We start from the raw sequence: 22,536 nt of genomic DNA, 5'->3' as shown, positions 1-22,536 counted from the left end.
TAACAGATGATGATTATTACATGTCCATGCTTAGTAAAGTTAACATAACAGATGATAATTATTACATGTCCGTGCTTACTAGAGTTATCATAACAGATGATGATCCCCTCAATGTGCCACATGCATGAATGTGCATTACGAGGTATCCCTGCACTGCCCAGTACTCTGCCCATTCCACAGTGTAAGAGGGCACCCACTAAGGTATGGTTTTCATTCGGATGAGAAAGCCAATTCATAATATGAAAGAAGATTGATAGCACTATTTGCAAAAGGTGATTGAAAAAAGAGGGACTGAAGTAAGGACATTGGCTCATGAGATTTTCTACTATGTTGCAGGTAGCAAGCCTAGTGCTGAGGCTTGCTGTATAAACAGTAAACTGCATATTTTCATTATAAAAACAAGTTAATATTTTTACTGAAATACCTTATTATTTAGTAAATCTCTTGTATAACTTATATGAATTAATGGAACAGCGTTAATTTCACAATATGAGTTATGCCGACCACAGAAAAGCTGCAGCTGTGACTTGCATATCAGCTGGTAACAAAATGCAGTGCTGTAGCTACAGTGACATGAAATATAAGAACTAACTTTTACCACTTCCAGAACTTGAACACAAGATGATATTTTGATTTTAGTCCTGCAGTGGAGGATGTGCAATTGCATCACTCGATAACAAATTCTGATGCCACATTTACTGCTGTATTCCCTTTTTCCAGTTTTCTCAAAAAAAAAATACTATTGGTTCATGACTCATCCCTATAACTCCATGGACATCCAGTCATTTTACCATTTAGTCTGTTGGTCAGCAGTCAGCGCAGAAGATTAAGGCTATGACCAGTTAATGAGCTGCTTCTTCTAGTCAAGGATCTGATCCCCTCAGTCTTCATTTGACTGGTGTGTGACTCCTTGGTCATCCTTAAAAAGGGACATGTACAGTGGGCTCAACAGGTTAACAAAAAAAAAAAAAACAACATCTAGCTTCACAGCCATTAAATCACTAGATATAACCAGCTGAACTGTTGCTGTACTAGCAATGGGTGAGATTTGGAAAATCAGTTTGACTAAGTATAAACTAGATCAAACAGAATTCGTTAGTGGGCAATAACAAAATTCTGTGTTGTCTTATAAACAAACAAGCCCTTGATGACTCCCTCCTTAAGTTTTTCAACCTAAGCCTTGCTGATGATTCCCCTTCATAATGGTGGCCCCCACCACTGCTCCAAAAAATATAGACCCATTGTCTCTTGTCTGCAAAGCCATGGAACACATCATCACTGAACTCATAAACCAGGATAGTTAAGAATTTTATCAGACTCAACCTAGAATTCAGATTTGTGAAGGATAGGTCATGCCTCCTCAGTCTTGCCAAGTTCTTTGAAAATGTCACACAGGTCATGGACAATGGTCACACTGTTCACCATGCCTACCTGTATCTAGCAAAAGTATCTGATACCATATCACATAATGCTGATAGCTTTAAACATAGATCTATATGTGGTAAGATGGCCTGCAAACTGTCTGAAGAACAGAAAGCATGTTGTTTCTGTCAGTGATGCCTACCCAGTTAATGAATAGTGATCAGTGGCATTCCCAGGGGTTCATCTTGGCATTTATTTCCCTGATCTCAGCAAGGACAACAAAGATCTTTAGTTAAGTTTGCCCATGATTGCAAGTTGGCTGTAGTTGTCAAATCAACAAATGGTACAAATTCTTATGGAGCAGAACTATCACTTGTTAACACATGCTGCAATGAGATAGCCTCAAACTAAATGCTAAGAAATGCAGTATCTTCACCTTCAGTAAACAATAAATTGTTACCACATACTGCATCAATGACACTCCACTCTGTCATCAGAGACCTGGGCACTTTGGTAGATGGCGCCCTCTCCTTTGATCACCATATAAAGATCATAGCCAATAAATCCTTCTGCATATCACAATTAATCTCCAAAGGTATCCTTTACTCCACCTTGGTTAGATCCATTCCAGACTATAGCACACTCTTGGGCATGTATATAACTAGACATATCAAACAAACTTAAAGGACTGCAGAGGTTCCTAACAAACATAATCTCAGGACTCAAAAATCATAGCAATCAGGACGGGCTGGAATCACTTTTTCTTTGTACTCAGTGCCAAGCAGACACTTGGAGTGAGAACAATGCCTTACTTTCCTTGTCCTCAGGGATGCCATTATCTGAGATTTCCTTTTTCTCAGTGTGTCAGACAGTATAACCAACACTACAAATGATCTGAATCTACATCAGGGAATAAATAAAACTAAATGGAGACATAAGTTCATAACTTAGAACATTCCGTTCCCTTCCTCTGAAATAGACTCTCCTTTCATGTCAAACAGTGTGATTCCCTGTCAGTCTTCAAACATATCCAAAACAAATGGCAAAAAGGGTTCAAAATCAAGTGGAACTCATTGAAAAACTAAAAGTAAACCACTGAGGAAAGACTAGATGAGGAAAAACATTTTATTACAAGTTTAGCACTTTTGACTTACTAGTCTTCATCAGAACTACCAAATACAAGCAACTAGTGCCTTAAACAGAAAAAAAACTAATTGATCGCATCACCTCTCAACAAAAAAGTATTCCCCTATCTTGTAAATTTCAATAAAAACATTCCTAATAAGCAGACTCCAAGAAAAAAATATAAAAACTAAGACATTCTTGATAAATAATCCCAACAAACATAAATAATACTTATGAGATTCCATTAAAAACATCTAAAAACTGTGTTGTAATTCATTTATATTTATAAATGTTCTGTCTGAGTTTTAAAACTATCTTTAAACCCGGGGGATTATAAGCATTAAACAAAATCTGCCATTTCACTTCTTTGTACTCTTAAGTCCCCCTCTCTGTCTCCATTAAAATCACTAAGAACCCAAACCATGACAGAGAAGTAAAACTTTTTTAAGTTAGGACATACTGTGGAATGCTTTCCCAAATTCTTGACTTTGATGGTATACTGATGTTCATAGACTCGCTTCCTTAATTTTCTATTTTACTTCCCTATATATCACATGAACCACACTTTGCTATGTATACCACATATTTGGAAGCACAGGTAAAAAACAGGGGTTGGGTAGGTTCTGTCACTTCCGACATCTACAAAGAAAGAGATTTCCGACATATACTTACACAAAGAGCAATTTAAACACTTAAAAGTACACTTTGTATGATCCACGGCAGTGGTCTTATTACCTTCTAACAAAGATTTAACATTATTATCTTTGTTATTAATAAGTAATGGCACATCCCCCCCAATTTTGATATTTCTTCATTGCTAGTTAAAATTTTCCAGTTCTTAATAATCACTTTTTTAATGGCTCCCCTGTCCAAGGAAAAAAGTGACAGGCATAAAACGGGACCATTCCCATGGATTACAATCTGAAGCAAGATGCGCTTTTAACAGTTTGTCTTGGAGGGCCTTATAAAATTATCAGGTGCTTCCATGTTTGTAGTTAAACATTTCAATCTATGTAGTTGACCCTTAATAATGTTGCACTTAACCTAGGTGGGGTGCATACCTGAATAATTTATTTATTTTTATTTATTTATTTATTTAACATTTGTTTACCAGGAAAGTCCGACTGGACACAGGTCCTTTTTCAGCAGAGGCACAGGGAGAAAAGCTCCATGAGTAACAGTAAATTTTAATGCACAAATTACAATAATCAATAAAGTATAAAGTAAACAAAATGTAGTATACATAAGAAAATACTAATTTGTTACATCATAACAATAAAACCTAGAGTTTGAACTTAGCTAGTACTATTTGTAAGTATGACTTATGTCAAGATATAAGGTTAAGATGGCATTGCTGGAAATGTTCTTGTAACTAATGACCAAGTATAATTTTTTTTCCTCTCTTTTTTAAAAATTTATACATGAAATTGGCACCTCCTGTCAGTCAATATTTCTTTTGGGAAAGCTACGCTACTGAAAATCTCTAACAAAGCATTTGCCACCTTTTCTGCCTCAATGAAAGACAGCGCCACCGCTTCAGCGTATCTGGTAGCATAATCTACTACCACTAGGATATACTTCTTCCCTGTAGAACTTGGGGTACTCAGAGGCCCCACAATATCCATAGCTACCCTCCAAAATGGCTGGTCAGTTATAGGCAAAGGCATAAAGGGAGCTTTGACCTTGTCTCCTGTCTTGCCTACTTTTTGCACTGCTCACAGGTCTTGTAGTACCCTGTTACATCTCTTGCAATCCCAGGCCAATAAAAGTTCTGCATAATACGTCTCTTGGTATGCTTTATGCCCATATGACCTGCAAAGGGAATGCCATGGGCCATGGCTAGAAGTGCCAGATGATAGGTTCTGGGCACTACCAACTGCTGTATTCTCTCATCCTCTAGCCCTCCCTCAGGGGGTCCATTCTCTATACAGTCTCCCTTTGTACCAGTATATGGAAACCCCTTTTCTTTGAGAATTAGGCGCCTTCCTAGCTACCTCCCTCAAGCCTTGTAATGTAGGGTCTGAGAGCTTTGCCTGTTTCAACTTTCTCTTTGTAACCCTTCCCAGCTCCCCTTCCACAGGAAGACTGGTATCCTCTGACAGTGGTGCCTCACTGTCAGCCTGGGTACTACTGCTCACCTCTGCCCTTACAGTCACTCTGTCCAGGGGAACATCAGTACCCACCAGCAGCTGTGGCTCATCTTCAGTCTCACTGCTACATGGTAGTACCCTCCATGAAGTAGCCACCTCACCAGTCCTGGCTTCAAGTGAGAGGCCTGTATGGGTCCCCCCCAGGCTACCAGACTCACATGCCTATCTCCAAGCCTAACTGCATGTCACTGTATGCACACAAGGTACTGCATTATCAAAATCATTCCCTATCAGGCCATCTGCAGAGATATCCTCAAACACACCTACTTGCTTCCTTTTTCACACTTCCAGTCAAGGTGAACCCTAGTCAAAGATATTTGGAATGGGGTCCCTCCTAAAGCTCTGACTGGAGTAGACTGTCCAAGCAAGTAGTGCTCCTCTTTAACCATTGCAGGCTTCACAATGGTTAGGTCAGAGGCTGTGTCTCACTTAGCAGTGTCCTATTTTCCATCTACTAAAATAGGATATAACCTGTTGTTGTAGTTTGGTCCCCTTGTTCCCTCCAGACAACTTTCCACAGGCATTCCATTATTCCCACTTGCTGGCTCCCCTACTTTTTTCCCCTACCTTGCTTCCGTGGACATCTATATGCTATGTGGCCCCACTGGTTACATTTAAAATATTTAACCCTTGATTCTGGCTGTGTATCTAAACTAGTGACTTCCCCTGTTACTGGCAGACTCTGTTGGGGTGGTTTAGACTGCCCACCATGGGTTCCCTTATACCCATGTGCAGCACTGAGTATCCCTTTCCTGTGCAGTGATGCCCTGCTTACTAGGTAAAGGTCTCCTTTTTTGCCAACTCATCTGTGGTATTGTATTCCCCATCTGCCAACCAGATTCTCATGTCCTCATGCAAAGTGCTATGGGCTTGTTTCCTCACCAAAAGGTCTGCCAGCTTTTCAAAAGTGGTAACCTGACACCCATTCACTCACCTATGAAAATAAGTGCTTAACTCATCAATATAATCACACACACTTTCATCTCCCTTGCATCTGTGCTCACTAAATTTTTTCAAGTTTCAGGTGTTAACTTAAAGCATTCCAATAAATGATTTTAACTGTATTATAATTTAAGCAATCAGTATCAGACAATTTAGAAACATCAGTTACAGCTTTACCATGGAGTAAGGGGGTCAGGGGCTGTACCCAGAGCTGTTGGTCAGCATTATTCTGTTTACATACCCTTTCAAACATTCGAATAAAACTATCAAAATGATCACCCTCTGTACATTGAGGAAGAAATATATTGATATTTACTGCTACTGGGGGTTGGTTATTCCCTTCGCCATTACCTCCATGACCCTGGCGAAGAGTCAGCATCTCTTTTTCATGTTGCCTGTGTCTCATTTTCTTCAGCTTCCAGACATCTCAGTCTCTGCTGATTCCAGTTCCATGTGTTTGGCCTCCAGTTCAAGTCTCTTCAACTTCAGACAGATTTTTAAGTCCTCTGAGGCAAAGTTGAACTGTCCATTTTCTGAGAGTTGTACATCCCCAAGGCCAGTCTGGTTGTCTTCCTGGTCTGTGATGCAGCTGTGATTAAGGCTGTAATCATTTCCACTTTAGTCAGGTTGGCATGCACCAATCCTCTAGTTTGGCACATCTCAGCCAACTGGCTCCTTGTCAGCTTGCCATAACTTTCTGCTGACCTTGTTGCCTGCTCTCCCTGAGTAACGAAGCTAACAAAAATAAATAACACTATTGTGATATGAAACTCTGAATGTCTACTGTGTGTCTGCTTGAGAGTACAAACACCTTCTTTAGTGATCACTGTTTATAGGCTACAGGAGTTCAATATCCATACCACTGAATCCCAGTATGTGATGTGGTGATCCCACCACTCCCACCAGTAAGTATATTATGACCCACCACTGGACCTGTAATCAAGGAGCCTCAGTCTTCAACACTGGCACCTGTGGGGGATGTTCACTGGGAGGATAACAGGTCACACACAGTATTTCCAGATGCAGTCTCTGCATCAAGTGCAGTTTCCCTTAAGAGCACACAGAGACCACAGTCAGTCCGGGGCTGGTTTCTCCCTCTTTCTCTAGATCCCCAGTAAGGCTCCCCACTGACACAGCTATAGAGTCGAGTCCTTAGCCAGGGCTCCAAGCCAAGCCCTCCAACACTCTCCCTGTCCAACCAGTGCTTCGTGTCCCTGCCCAAGTAACTGACACACACACTCTTGGTGAAAGGCTGCCCACTTCTGCCCAGACTATAAGGTAGTTACTGCTGCCACCAGTACCCCTCACCAGCTATTTTAAGGTCCTTAAAAAGGGTGTCCAATTCTACTGTCTAATATTAATACTAATACAAATGGCAGTTTAACCAAGAGGAAGGCTATTAGGAGTGGCCCACACAGTGTCACCAAATAAATATGCAAGTACTCTCAGAACTTAAATATCTTTACAAAGATCATCCACAATGAAAGGTTTAAATACATTAAATAATATATATTCACAGTGACATCAGAGTTCAAATCACAGGAAATATTTAAAATAACATTGCAGGACAGGCCCATACAAATAAAGAAAAACAATATCTAAACTAAGCTTCACTATATTCCTGACTGAATCTAAGAGAATTACTATACCCTACTAACTTACTTAATAGAGCAAGGCAGATGATGTGGTGAATGGTCCTTCGTGTTGTTGTCGGGCCCAAGGCAGAATAGAGAATGCATTGTCTCACTAAGAGACTTCTCAAAGTAATATCTAAAATATTACTGCTGGGATAGCTTGCAGACATCATTTCTGGTCATCTGACATCTAGTTCTCATGCAAACACCCATTTCTGGCAACTGGCAGTATTTAGCACCCACCTGTAAAAATATCCATACAAGGGCATTTGCTTAGATCTTTGGCAGGGGCTGGAAGTCATAAAACAATACACACACTTCTAGAGTAGTAATTAGTTCACCCCAAAGACAATACAGGAAACTTCATAGTACAGATTTTGTGTCTCTGGCTGCACTGCAACCTGTGAGATGACATCTTTATGGCCTAGCCTATAATGTGATTTAATTGCAGATATTTTTCTAAAGTTTTCTGGACTGAGGTTAACCATCCAGTTTCCTCTGTTACAACATATACATTTAAACAGTTACAATAGTGCATGTACATTTCTGTTCTCTCCAGTAAGGAACATTGTGGGTACATTTCAAACACAAGCACTTTACACATACTTTTCAAACACAAACACCTGTACAAATTAGATATACACATGATATACAGTTCTAATACATGTGTAGCACCAGCATCTTGTATAAATCAGTTTGATATTCACAAATGACATATTATTATTTACAAAATTCCAGCCAGACTTGCTGGCAGTACCTCCTTTTGTCACATAATCTGTTACCATAGGCAGGTTCAATAGTAATGCCTTTTGCTCCCCATATCATCCCATGAATACCCTGTAGCAACTCAAGGCACAGAAAGGTAAATGTCATTAACCATTCCCTAGACAGTGAATCCTAGCACTGAAAGGTAGGACTGCAACTGGAGCAAAGCCTTACCTGTATTTATGTTGAACACTTTAATACATGACATTCTGAAAGGATGAGCATAAGTAATGTGGCTATCTTAAAAAACATGGCAATCTGCATCAGTTTTGCATTCTTAGTTGTTGTATTTTAAGATACCACATTACATCAACAAGTGGTCAGAATATCACATTCATTATTAACTGGGTAGGTGGAGAAGTTTGGTAGGGGGTTATAGGATGTAGATGTCGAATACTAGCATCAATAATGACAGGACTGTATTTACCTTTACAAAACTTCATGAAATTCAGGGAGTGGGCATCAAAGAACTGTTTGTAATTATGTCTCATATTATGTATGTTTTTAGAGACAGGGTTCTGAATGCGCCTATGGCTGGATATAGGCTCAGACTGGTGGAAATGTGAGGTTGCCTATAATATGCAAGAACTATATCAGAATATTACTAAGGGTCATAAAAAATGCAACAGCAGCAGCTAAGTATGAGATAATGACTGCATTCTAGGGCAGCATGCTGGCTCAGTGGATACGTATTTAGTGCCAGGGTTCTGGGATATAATCCAGGCATGAGGTGATATTCTGTAATTCCATCATTTGTATGTCTTTTCTCTGTGTACTGCAGCTGCCTCTGCCTCCCAAAAGATGCTGGGTGATTGGCTTCTCTAAACTGCCCCTGTGCACTTTACTTACCTTTGTTTTTGTGACCCAGGTCATGAGTAAAAGAGGCAATGTTGGAATAATGGGACAGTGCTATAATCAAGGTCAAGTCAAAGTCAAAGTGAACTTTATTGTCATTCAGACTATACAGCTTGCGCATCACTGAACAAAATTTTGTTACTCTGTCTCAAGGTGGAGGCATTTCCACATATAGACAATCTGCTGTACAACAGCTACTATTGACATGACACACACTATTTTTTTAAACTCTAACTACTATGAATATTGATTGCACATACAGGAGACTTTTTCCATGGAAGTCTTTATTGCTTTACAACTTTGATTAGTGCACAAACATATGAATTTATGAATCACAGTGGTGTTATTGCACAGAAATATGATTGCACAAAAATATAAGGTATTGATGTTGAAATTTTCAGCAGCCTTTTTCAGGGTTCAGAGTTCAACATGTTGTGGAGTTAGTGTGAGTTTAGTAATCTAATGGCCTGTGGGAAGAAACTCTTATTGAATCTATCTGTTTTGCATCTCATACTGAGGTAGTATTTACCAGCAGATAAATAGGTGAACAGTCCATGGGCAGGGTGGGTAGTGTCTCTGGTTATCTTGTTGGCCCTGGTGAGACACCGCGACAGGTATATTTCTTGGATGGCTAGGAGCATGGTCCTTATAATTTTCTCTGCTACCTTAACCACTTTCTGGAGGGCCTTTTTGTCTGAGGTGGAACAGTTACCGTACCAAGTTGCAATACAGTTGGTTAGTATACTCTCTATGGTGCCTCTGTAGAAGGTAGAGAAGATTGAAGAGGGGAGGTTTGCTTTCCTTATCTTTCTCAGGAAATGAAAGCATTGCTGTACTTTCTTTACAATGGCAGTAGTACTAATGCTCCATGTTAGGTCATCAGTGATATGTACCCCTCAGGAATTTTGTGCTTTCCACTCTCTCCACTATTTCATTATGGATCATTAGTGGAGAGTGTGTTTTATGCCTTCTTCTGAAATCGACAATGATCCCTTTAGTCTTGTTCATGTTTAGTGCAAGGTTGTTGTTGGCGCGCCAGACAATGAGTTGACTAACTTTTTCTGTAGGCTGATTTATCATCATTGCTAATGAGACCAATGGCAGTCTAACTATAATGTTACATTATCGATTATTGCTATATGATGATGTATATTCTTCAAAGACATATAGCCAATAAACTATATGTAAAGGAGGGTGGGTTCTCAAGAAATCAAAAGAAATATAAAGGGTGACTTGTTGGTTTATCAAAAAGCCAAAATAAAGGGTGAGGCGAGTGTGCATGTTATATTACTGCTTTTACAAGAACTCAAAATAAAGACAGTTTTGTGCCACTGTACTGAATTAAGCACCAAGGCCTACATAGATTAAGAATAGTGAAGTTATATATATACCATTCTTTGTATCTAGCATCTGGGCTGATAATTATAAGGAGAGAGAAATTATAAGACTGAGCCCAATTACTTCTCCCGGGGATAGTTTGGAGGCATGTGCCTTGGGATGTGTGTACACCACCTGTACATCACAGTGAAGACCAGAGATAACATGGAAACATGCACCTACAAGGGTAGAGGGCCTTTGTGGGTAACATCACTTGCAAAAGACAGTAATAAAACTTTCATACCACCCCACAGCATTTCCACCCACTGGGTTGTTTCAGCCTCATGCAGGGAAAAATAGTACATAAGTATAAAGCCCTTCTGATAGCTGCCTCATTGATGACCCTACTATGGTTACAATATTGCCTCATAATGAATACTCATAATGAATAGGTGGGTAGTATCTGTGGTGATGGCTGTATGGCTGCTAGGGACAGAGGAGAGGAAAATATACCTAAATGAAGAAATAGACTGCTGTGTTACCACATAGTAATGGTCAGAGGGCAATCAATGTGCATGTCAATACATGACTTATATTAATTTTCAGCACTTTGCCCTGTAATGCATTATGTAGACATATTTTATAACTACTGAATAAAAGTACTGTCTTCATTTTTCAGATACAGCTATATAATTTCTAGCTCCTTGATACATGGTCCCAAAATGGCTATAAAATAAAGTTTCTTTTTGAACTTGATAAATGCATAGCATTTTAGGAAGTTTAGACAAAACCACAGTCATTGGAGAAAAGCAACATAGACATACAGATGAAGAGACAGACAGGCAGATGGGTAGACACAGGGAGAACATGTAAAGTCCTAAAAAATTATTGTACCATGGAGTGGGCCCAAACTATTGATAGCTTCCATCATTAAGACTTTCAGGGTGGTTTACAAATTCTGGCCTGCAGCATACAGTATAAACACCTGCTCTTCTCACTAATGCAGCAGTTCCTATATTTTGAAAACAGCTTAATTTGTTTTTTTAGTTTCAAAGGGATTTTGCACTTCCAGCAAAAATATGTGTGTGTGTGTGTGTGTGTGTGTGTGTGTGTGTGTGTGTGTGTGTGTGTGTGTGTGCGCGTGCGTGCGTATATATAAAATCTCCACTGGCTATCCATCACTTACCCTCAAGAAACAATAGTTCTAGGTGACTTTAATATTGACTGGTACACATGTACATCTGAAACCCCGGTTAGTCATATTAATCTATTTGGTTTCTCGCAATTAATTTCTTCCACTACCAGGACTAGCAAGCCCACTAATAGAGCCAGTATCTTAGACTGGATACTTGTCAATCATTACCCCCATATATATAAATTTGGGACCCTCCTTGATGATCTCAGCAATCACTCTCTAATGGACATTATCAAGGATAAAGTTGAAAATCTCTGCCTGACCACACATAAAATTATCAGGAACAACAAGAATTTCAACCCCATTATTTTCCAAAATGAACTCAAGTCGCTTAATTGGTCAGTCCTTAAACAACTTCCACTAGAAGATGCCATAACATACTTTAACACCAAATTCCTGAGCATTCTTAACTCCCATGAGCGTTCTATTCAAACTAAAAATAATACTGCACCATGGCAAACAAAGTATGGGATAACTGGTGCACATCTAAATCCTCTCAAGATCAACTTAAATTTTTCCAACTCAGAAATGATGCCAAAAAATCCATTCTGATAGATAAAAAAATTACTACCTAAACCTTCAGCATAAACACCAAAATAATCCACAAAAAGTCTGGGCTGGCATAAATGGACTATCCACCCTGGACAATCTACCACTCCTGTTACCTCTATCTCCAGTTAAAAGCACCTGAGGACATTGCCAATGCCTTTAATAATTTTTTCACTGAAACTATCCAGACCCTAGCTAGCCAACTCACTCCTGCCAACCCCCTCTCTTCCTCAATCACAGATACCTCAAATCCTCTCTTTCACTTTCAACCTGTCTCAACCACTCTTATCCATTCATTACTCACAAAGCTAAAACCCACCACCCTATCTGCAGACAATCTCCCTGCTGAGTATCTTCATATAGCTGCAGATGTAGTTGCTTATCCCATCTCAGTACTGATCAATAGGACCTTGTTGGAATGTTCCATCCCCTCAATATGGAAAACAGTCCATGTTATTCCTCTCCACAAAGAGGGTTGCTCAACTGAATTATCCAACTATAGATCTATAGCCATTCTCTCACCCCTAGCCAAAATAATGGAGAAATGCATACATAAGCAACTCATTCACTATCTCACAATGAACAACCTACTGGCCAGTTCTCAGCATGGGTTCAGGCCACATCATAGTACCACAACCGCCCTCCTTTCCTTTACCAATGCTATTAACCTAAATCAGAATTCTAATTTGCTCTCCTTAGCCCTCTTTCCAGACCTGTCAAAGGCTTTTGATATGGTCAACCATCAATTACTAATCCACTCTCTAAAAGGCATATCCCTGGACAAACATGCTATTCAATGGTTTACATCCTATCTGAGTGGAAGAAAACAAGCAGTTCTATGGCAGGACAAACTGCCTGCACTGTTACCTCTCACCCTTGGAGTCCCTCAGGGCTCCATCTTAGGTCCCCTGCTTTTTTCCATTTTTCATTAATAGCCTTCATGCAGCTATCCCAGAAGCCACCTGCATTCAATATGCAGATGACTCCACTCTTATCTGTTTAGCCTCCTCCCCATCAGACCTTCAAAACTTAACCCAAACTACATTTAATACAATTGAAACCTGGTTAGCTAATAAATGCTTGCTCTTAAACCTTAACAAAACTAAATTACTACTTTTCACCCCTACCAATCGATCTACTCCTCTCTCTTTCTCCATATTATCCAACAATGGTACCTCTATTCTCCCAGACATCAGCACTAAGCTATTAGGGGTTATAGTTGACAACAATCTCAAATTTGACTTGCATGTAAATAAAACCATCAATGCTGTTAACCAAAAGCTTGGCTCTCTATACAGAAATAAACCTTTTCTAACCCCACTAGCCCGTACCACCATAGCCTGCTCTCATCTTCTTTCTAGCCTGCTATATGCTTCCCCTATACTTTGTAACTTGAATAAGACTGAAATTAATAAACTCACCTGTAGTTATAACCATATAGCCAGATTTGCTACCATCTCTACATACAGGACCCATCATTGTCAAAACCTTGAGCTTCTAGGGTGGTTAGAGTTCCCTAACCTACTTCAGTTCAACCAGCTCATAGTTGTGCACAAAATTTTCACACACCCAGAAAAAACTCCTGCTATTAGAAACATTATAAAACTGTACTGTCACCCCAGGCCACTCTGCTCATCTAACAAACTAAGAGTCCAAACACTAAGAGCTAGTAATTGGGCTGGGGACTCACTATTTACCATCTTCGTTGGCAAAGCCTGGAACTTACTCCCTGAAAACCTTACTCTTGAACCCTCTCTCAATCTCTTTAAAAAAAACCTTAAACAATATTTTAAAAACCACTGGCTCTGCCCCTGCACTAATCCAGATTAATATCCATAGATACCCTGTCGATTTTATTCTCTTAATAACTAATGCCTATTTTTGCCAATATCTGTAGGATACTACTCAATATTTATCTATGTAGAAAAATGCTGTATTGCAAACTGTATATTTCATAGCGCTGTTTTAAGTATGTACTGTTTACTCTAGGAAATAACTTATGAAAAAACGTTAATTCGTATGTTTTTTTCCTATGTGAAGATAATTTCTACACTGTGAAGATAATTCCTACACTGTCTTAGTTAACAGACTCTTAAATAATGTATCACCTCTGTAGTTGCTATTCTTCTTACACTCTGCTATGCTTATTACTGTTTTTGCTTGTATCTGTGATTTGGAGCCTTTCTCCCCCTGGCCACCACTGAAAATGGACATGTATCCAGTTATACTATCCCAGTTAACAAATTTAAAATAAATAAATAAATATATATGTACATATATGTGTGTATGTGTGTATATATATATATATATATATATATATATATATATATATATATATACATATATACATACATATATATATATATATATATATATATATATATATATATATATATATATATATATATATATATATATATATATATATATATATATATATATATATATAAATATACATACATATATATATATATATATATATATATCAATAGGTGTATATATATGTATGTATATGTATTCAGAATGAGTATAGTTTCACTGCATCTGTTCATGGCCGGCTTGTACATTTCCACAGACTATTGAGTATCAGATGAAACCACAATTTCCACATGTAATATATAACTTTGATTTAAAGCAGACATTTCAATACATAGCATGCTATCATAGGTTCATAGGTTCATAGGTGTGTACTAGGCTAATGGCCCTGGAGCCTTTACAAACCTAGCCCCTCAAAAAATTGCCCAGACACCGTGCCACCAGATGTTACTTCACAGTACTCATATCCAGTAGGGCAACTGGAATGATCCCTAGAGTGAACTTTCTGTTACCCATCCACTTGTCAAGATTTCGTTTGAAGAGGGCCAGCGAGGTGCTCTGCGTGACATGAATGGGAAGCTCATTCCAGAGTATGGCAAGTCTTTTGGAGATGAACCTGTCCCTCTAGCATGTTCTATTAATTGTGGTAATGAGGTTGTGATCTTTGAAGCGTGTGGCGTGGGGGGATTGGGATTTCTTTAGGTGTAGCATTTCAAGTAGGGCTGGGTCAGACATGGCTTTTCAAGCAGAGATCACCCCTAAGTAGATGATAAGAGACTGAGAACAGCTGACGTTTCTTGAGTCTGTCCATGTAGGACATGTGTTTAAGGCCTAGGATCCTTTTTGTGAGGTACTTTTGTGGCCTCTCCAGCTGTTGTAGGTGTCTGGTCAGGTACATGCCATACGGGGCGTTATATTTGATGAGTGGTCTAATGAGGGATGAGTATAGATGATGACCTTTTTCTTCCTGGATGCAAAACCTTTGGTTACAAGATGTGCTATGTAGAAGGACTTTCTGACCACAATTGTGGTGGTCAAAGGTGAGGTGGCTGTCGACCTGGGTGCCCAGATCTTTTATGGCTCCTTCAGTGTTCAGTGGGTTCCCATCAATGTGGTAATTCATGGGAACTGAGGTTTTTCCACAGGGGATGATAACGCATTTTTTGCCGTTAAGCTTCAGGCCATGGTTCTGACACCAGTCATTGGTCTCAGAGAGGCCCTTTTGTAAAATGTCTGCATCACTTGGGGAGTTGATAATGACTCCTAGCTTGCCGTCATCAGTGAACTTAGTCACTCAGAGTCCTTCTGTGTTGGCCTGGACTTCTGAGAAGTAGATGCCAAACAGGAGAGAGCACAGGACCGAGCCCTGTGGGACTCCACTCATGATTGATCGACAGTCTGACTTTGAATCCACAACTTTCACTCTGTTGGTCCTGTCTGTGAGCCAATTTGCAACTCACCTAGTGATGTAAGGATTGATGCCTAGTTTGGTGAGTTTATCAATGATACCTGAGTGAGGAATGGTATCAAAGGCCTTGGCCAGGTCGAGGTAGGCTAAATGCACTGCCTTACCCTCATCTACAGCCTTGGTGACTGCCTCGAAGAAGTCAATTTGGTTCAGCAGGCAGGAAATCCCCCTGACATAGCTTAACTGTGTGGGGTCAAGGGTTTGGAGATTGCCTATATCTTTGTTAAGCATGTCCATGATGATGCGCTCCATAGCTTTGCATACCAGACTCGTCAGACTAATGGGGCGATATTTCCCAGGGCCTGTAGTTGCTCCCCCTTTATGGAGTGGGATGACTGTAGCAGTGCGTTATTCTTTAGGAACATAGCCAGAGGTAAGGCTGTGATTGAACAGGGCACACAGATGTGGTGCCAGTTCATTTTGTAGCTCATGTAGGATGCAGCCAGTGATATTATCAGATCCCATTGATGCTGTATTCTTGGCTTTGGATAATGCAGCTTCTACCTGTGCCACAGAAATGGTGGGTACCAAGCTTTCTTCTGGTAGTGTGATAGGGCCCTTGGGGGGGGTAAAGATGGCACTGAATCTGTTGGCCAGTATGTTGGCTATATCTGTTGGCTCAGTATAGGAGATGCCATTGTGCAATACCTCAGAGCAAATCTGGGTATTGCCTTTGAGGTTTCTGATATAGCTATAGAAGGCTTTGTGGTTGTTTTTGGTGTCAGCCGCAATTCTGCCGTCATAGCTGGCTTTAGAGGATTTGATAAGGGATCTCAGCTTTTTGTTGAGACTGATAAGGGAAGTTTTCCAGTCTTGTGACTTCATTTTTTTCTGCAACAGTTTCTTCCTCTTGTTGTAGAGTTTATTGATGTCTGGGGATCACCAGATTGGCTTCCTTTTTTTGGAGGAGGAGCATCTTAGTTCTGTTTGGTATGACAAGGTTCATGCATTTGTGTACATGCTCGTACAGTGCATTGGTGAATGATTTGGCAGTCATGCAGCTATTTTCCAATGCCATGGGTGCTGAGAAGTTAGGAAGTTAGCCACCTCTGTTTTTAGGAGCCCAAAGTTGCTTTAGAGAAGTTTTTCAGGGTGGTCACCTTATCTGGGGGTGTAGGTGAGATGGAGATTTCCATGGTGATCAGTTTGTGTTCAGATTTAACCAGGGAGGAACTGACTATAGGTGTGGAGCAACAGTCTCCCATGTTGGTGATAACCAGGTCGAGGATGTTGCTTCCTCTAGTTGGGGTCAGAATGAGCTGGTCCAGGGCATTGGAATTGATACATTCCAGAAAGCGTTGGGCCTGTACATTGGTACTTGAATAGTTTTCCCAGTTGATGGAAAGGTAGTTGAAGTCACCCAGTATGAGAGTGGTGGGTTGGACCTTGATAGATTCCAGGGTGCTTAGAAAGTTGGAGTGGGAGCCTGGGGATATGTTTGGGGTTCTGTAGCAAGCTATGACTTGTATCACCATCTTACCCAGTGCTAGTTGTACCTGAAGTATCTCAGATGCATTATGCTGGGCTACCAGTCTAGAGTTGTGCATATCCTTTAAGAATATGAAGACACCACTGCCTTTGGAGCTTCTGGTCATATTCTGGTGCCATAAGGTATGAAATGAGTTGAAGACTGGGATCGCAGGGGTGCTTTCTGCCTCTTTAAACTGGTCTCCATTACAGCACAGATATCATCATTCTCCATTTTGAGGAGAGCTTCGAGTGAGTGCATCTTGAGATTTAGACTTCAAGCATTGAGCAGCATGACCCTCAGATTGCATTTGTTTGTAGCTGTTATGGTGGAATTTTGGTCTTTGGAATACTGCCTAAAAAGGCACTATAGGGGTGGCAAGAGCCTTAGCCAGTACCCAGAATCTCAGGGGTGACAAATGCAGGCTGTCTCTGGCAAAGCATCATGGTCTGTCGATCATGTCATCCCAGGCAGACAGATACTGGATCCCCTTAGAATGACACCAGAAACTTAGCTAATTGTTGAAGTCAATCATTTTCTGCTCATACTGTGGTATCATTCTGGGTGACGGTAGAATACTGCTCAGGGCTAGGTTCATACCTGTCTGGGCCACATAATCCAAGAGTTCCATCACATCTCTTTTCATGCAGTCCAGGGAGTTATGTTTCAGGTTATTCACACCCACATGGACAATAATGACTGTGTCATATTTATACTTGTTGTGGAGTGACCCGAGCGCATGTGTTATGTGATGGATCCTGGCACCTGATAGACAACTGATTGTCACCTTCTCCTTATTCAACCTAGTGAGTGGGACATCAGTGTGCCTCACAATTGAGTGTCCTATAATTAGTACAGTGGGCAAAGTGTTTTGCCTTAAGGGCTTGGGTTGAGGGGCCCACTGTGGTGGTGAGCTATGTATTCTGGGGTTGGTGTTGTGTTGTGGTGGTAGAGTGCATTTCTGTCTCAGGGGTCTCTGTTGTTTGGGTAAATTTTTATTGAGAGGCTCCATGAAGGTGGGTGTATGGTTTGTGTTTCTATCTGTGGGTTGTGATGGTTGGTGTTTTGGAGGGGTGTGTGTTCTATGTAGTGAGATCATGTAAAGTGCTAAAAATGATTGTACCATCGAGTGGGCAGATTTCTTATGGAATGTATGGGAGACTCAGGTCACATGTCAACACTCGGGGCTCACAATATGAAAGAGTAAGTTATTTGGAAGAAAAAAAAGAACGTAACAGACCAGGCCTTCTGATCAGAAAAATGTTTTATTAGTTATTGATAACATTATTAGAATAAAGGATTTAACAGGAATTAATTAGATGCTACAGCATCTGGGCTGTTTTCTGCAAGGGTGTACTTATTCAACTTCTTAGTTTGTCATTAAAACGAGAGGTTATGAAGAGTTCAGTAGAATACCTTTGGATGGTCTTAGAAGACCAGTCTATTACCTGAGGGCTTATAACAATTCACATGCAAACAGTGAAAGTGGACACCAGTGTGAAAAGCTATATATAAACATAGACCAAGGTGTAGTGTCCTCCAACATGCCTGGACTGTACTTACTCTCTGCATTGGAATAACTGTATAAATCTTAACCTGTAGCTTATAGTTATAGCTATTTATCTATCTGTCTGTCTCTACTTATCTGTCTATCTATTGAAACACCAGCAGTCAGCTGTTACTACAGTGGTCACCACACAATGTGGTTTATACAGATCTGTAAATGCCTACTGAATTTTTAATTTAATTTAGTTTAATTTATTTATTAACTGGGCACATAAGCTGTTCCTTCTCAGACCCTTTTCAGCAATAACTGATTCCCATCAACAAAAGTTGTAAAGTAGCTAGTCCAAACAGCATTTTTTAAAAGTTTAGGAAACTGCATTAGTTGGGAAAAAGCCAGACAATCCAACATTCATACAGCCAGGCAGAATGGCAGATGGGCAGAAACAGGGAGAACATACATGACTCCATAGTGATAGTGACCAGAGGTCAGGATTAAAGGCCTGAAGCTGAGAAGTAGCTAACTAACTACTAAGCCACTGTGGCATACAAGCAAAAACCTACATATGACTTGTGCAAATAATATGACAGGTGACATACAATGCCAGTGGTTCAGTACCCAGGTAAGCATTACTGTTGTAAAAGCAGGTACATTTAATGTATAATAAACTATCATAGCATGTTAAAAGAACTGCAAGCAAAGTTATGTATGCTGTGTATATGTAGGTTGTAAAGGCTAACATGTGCTGACCCCAAAGTCTGTCATCATGAGCAGACATGTAGGCAGACAACAGAATATAACACAGGTATACCACACATGAGCATTTCACTAGTTTACAATTTACATGAAAGACATTACCCCAAACTGCCATAATCACATACAGCAACATGAACTCCATTGACCACATTTATGGTTTACATGGTGTGGAATAAAGGAAAGCATTTACCACAATACCAACTCCAGAGAAAACATTTATTTATTTATTTCAATTTTTTTTTTTTTTTTTTTGACTGGGATAGAGTTGTGATCCACACGGACCAATTTCAGTTCAGCCCAAGTATAAAAACAAATTAGAAAATACAAGTAGAAATACAATGGAAACAAAGGCAGTACAATTTACAGGAGAACATGGAAAAATATGGATTGCAAGAGCATAAACATGACACACACTTCCTTAGTGGAAGCATAGTAAAAATGATACCAAGTTTAATGAAGAGTAGATAACTACATCACACATATATGTGCAGCATGATAAGTAAGCAATTATTATAGAACATGGGCTACTGACCATCAAGGGTCCTGTTGCCAGCTTGGGTTACCTGGGATTGCACTGGTGAGAGAATGCTGGATGTAAAAGCAATTAACTGACAAACATGAGCCAAGGACTGCTATACAGAACATAGGTTCATTCATAGAATGCAACTTGGAAGGGTATGACATGATGGTAAGGTGGACTGGATATCCTGTGCATCCATTAGACAAGGTGGAAGAGCAGTAAAGTAAAGCCACTCGGCTTGGGATCCAGAATGTACTATATGGGTGAAAGACAGACTAGAAATTATATAGGAAATGTACTGTGGGACAGTCCTCTGCAGACATTGAGTGATGACATCAGAATGAGTGACAGTCTCATGGAAGTCAGACCACAGTTTAAGGTTAGGACAGTGTTCATAATCGCAGTCTATGTCTCATATCAGGATCATGAAGGCAAGGACAATAATGCATTCAGGCAGCAGCAGCTGGACCTACAAGATAAGGCAAGAGAAAATAAGCTAGTGCTGATAATGAGAGACCTAAAGGCTCACATTGGGACAGACAGAACAGGATATGGAGACTACTTGGGTTTACATAGATGGGACAACAGGAATAAAGAAGGAGAGGTGATTTTAAGCTCCTACCTGGCAAATGTCTTGACTGTGGCCAATGCATGATTCAAAGAAGCAGTCACAAATAAAAAAAAACATGAGTGGCCAACATGCAAATCAGACTTCCTTCTAGTAAGGAGAAGGCATCAGGGTACAATCACTGATTGGAAAGCCATCCCCACTGAAATAGTCAGCCCATTGGTAACCTCAGTCAGCTGCATCCAGTGGTCAGAGAAGGGTCTAAGGTAATTAGGGACTAGGATGAAGAGCTAGAAGTTGAGAGGAGTTAAAGCACTACAGTTGAAGGGAATACTCAGGGCTCTAGCATCTCAGGAAGAACAAGAACTAAGTGGAGTCAAATAAGAATGGCAGTGCCTCACAGCAGCATATGTCAGGACTTTAGAACAATTATGTGGCTGAGTCAGCTATAGATATAAAGTACATAAGGAAACTGGTGGGGACGTTATCAAAAGAAAGAAGGCATACTGGAAAAGAGGGCAGAAAATACAGACCAGGCTAAGAAGGAATGCCAGTTAGCTAATAAGGAAGCTAAGACAGCAAAAGAAAAGTTCAAAGCATCAGTGGTGTTGGATTATCTTCTAGAAAGTGACACAGCAGGCAGTGCAAATAAACTCATATTATAAGGCAAATACAGAAAGATAAAGAAGACTGTCATCTGACACCATTTATAAGGGATGCCAGCAACAACTTGCTCATCAGGCCAAGGGATGTCAAAGGCAGATGGAAGGAGTACTTCCTGCAGCCTCTGAATGAAGAAACCCCACAAAAGCTGTACTGCCCCAGACACAGCCTGTAGTGAAAGAACAAGAGGAGCCTACCCCTAGAAGAAGTAAGGAGCACCAAGGAAAATCAAGTGAGGGAATGCAGCAGGCTCAGATGAGGTCACAGCAGGTATGATAAAGATGCTGACTGAGATGGGGAGAAATGGCTCCTGAGGGTACTCATAGCAGTATGGAGAGAAACTCAAAGCCCATATGACTGCTGAATAATCATTTTAGTGCTAGTGTACCAGAACAAATTTTACATTAACAACTGTCACAATACAGAGGTATAAAACTGTTGTCAAACTGCATTAAAGTGCTGCAGAGGGTGACTGATAAACAAATATGCAGAATAGTAGAAAGCAAAATGGGAAATGAGCAATTTGGATGTATATCAGGTTGTAGCACAATCAACCTAATATTTTAGTGAGACAGATAGTGGAGAAAAAGCTACAGATGATGAAAGAGTCCAACTAGGCATTCCTAGACTTGAAGAAGACATATGACAAGGTCCAATGAAGGCTGCTTTGGGCAGTCCTTTGATGGTTTCAAATCCCAGAAACATTGGTAGAGCTAGTATAGGCCATGTACAAAAGACACAGTTATACAAATATGAACCGTATTCGGACTCAGAGGGAGTTTCAGTGGGAGTGGAAATATGTCAGGGTTCAGCTCTGAACCTACTGCTGTTCATAATAATGTGGGACTATACTAGCAAAGAGGTTGAAAGGGACAGATCAATAAAACTCATGTATGCAAATGATATGGCATTAATACAGACTCTGAACAGGAACATGAGCAAATGATAGAGAAATAGAATGCAAAACTGAAGGCTCATGAGATGAAACTGAGTACAAACAAGACAGTGGTCATGTCAGCAAATGGGGGAAATTAGAAGAAGATGAATTCAGATAGAAGGAAAATACTGAAATAGGTTAATAGCTCCAAGAATCTAGGATAGGTGGTTGAGAAGAAGGGAAGTCTGAATGAGGAAGTCAAAGCTAGAATCTGAGGGGCTGCGGTTGCGGTCAACTGATACAGAATGTCAAGGGTAGTGTGTGTGACAGAAGGATGCCAAAGAAGATGAAAAACAAGGTATACAGAACAGTGGTGTGAAAAGTCCTTTTGTGTCATACAGAACCTGGGCAATGAAGGCAGACCAGTTAAGCAGGCTAGATGTGATGGAGATGAACACATTGCATACCTTGACCTGGGCAAAGCTTTTGACACAATCCCCCA

Source organism: Protopterus annectens, chromosome 11.part0 (genome assembly GCF_019279795.1).
Source record: "Protopterus annectens isolate FY-2018-M chromosome 11.part0, PAN1.0, whole genome shotgun sequence".
NCBI lineage: Eukaryota > Metazoa > Chordata > Ceratodontiformes > Protopteridae > Protopterus > Protopterus annectens.
Note: the sequence above shows the minus strand (reverse complement) of the source record.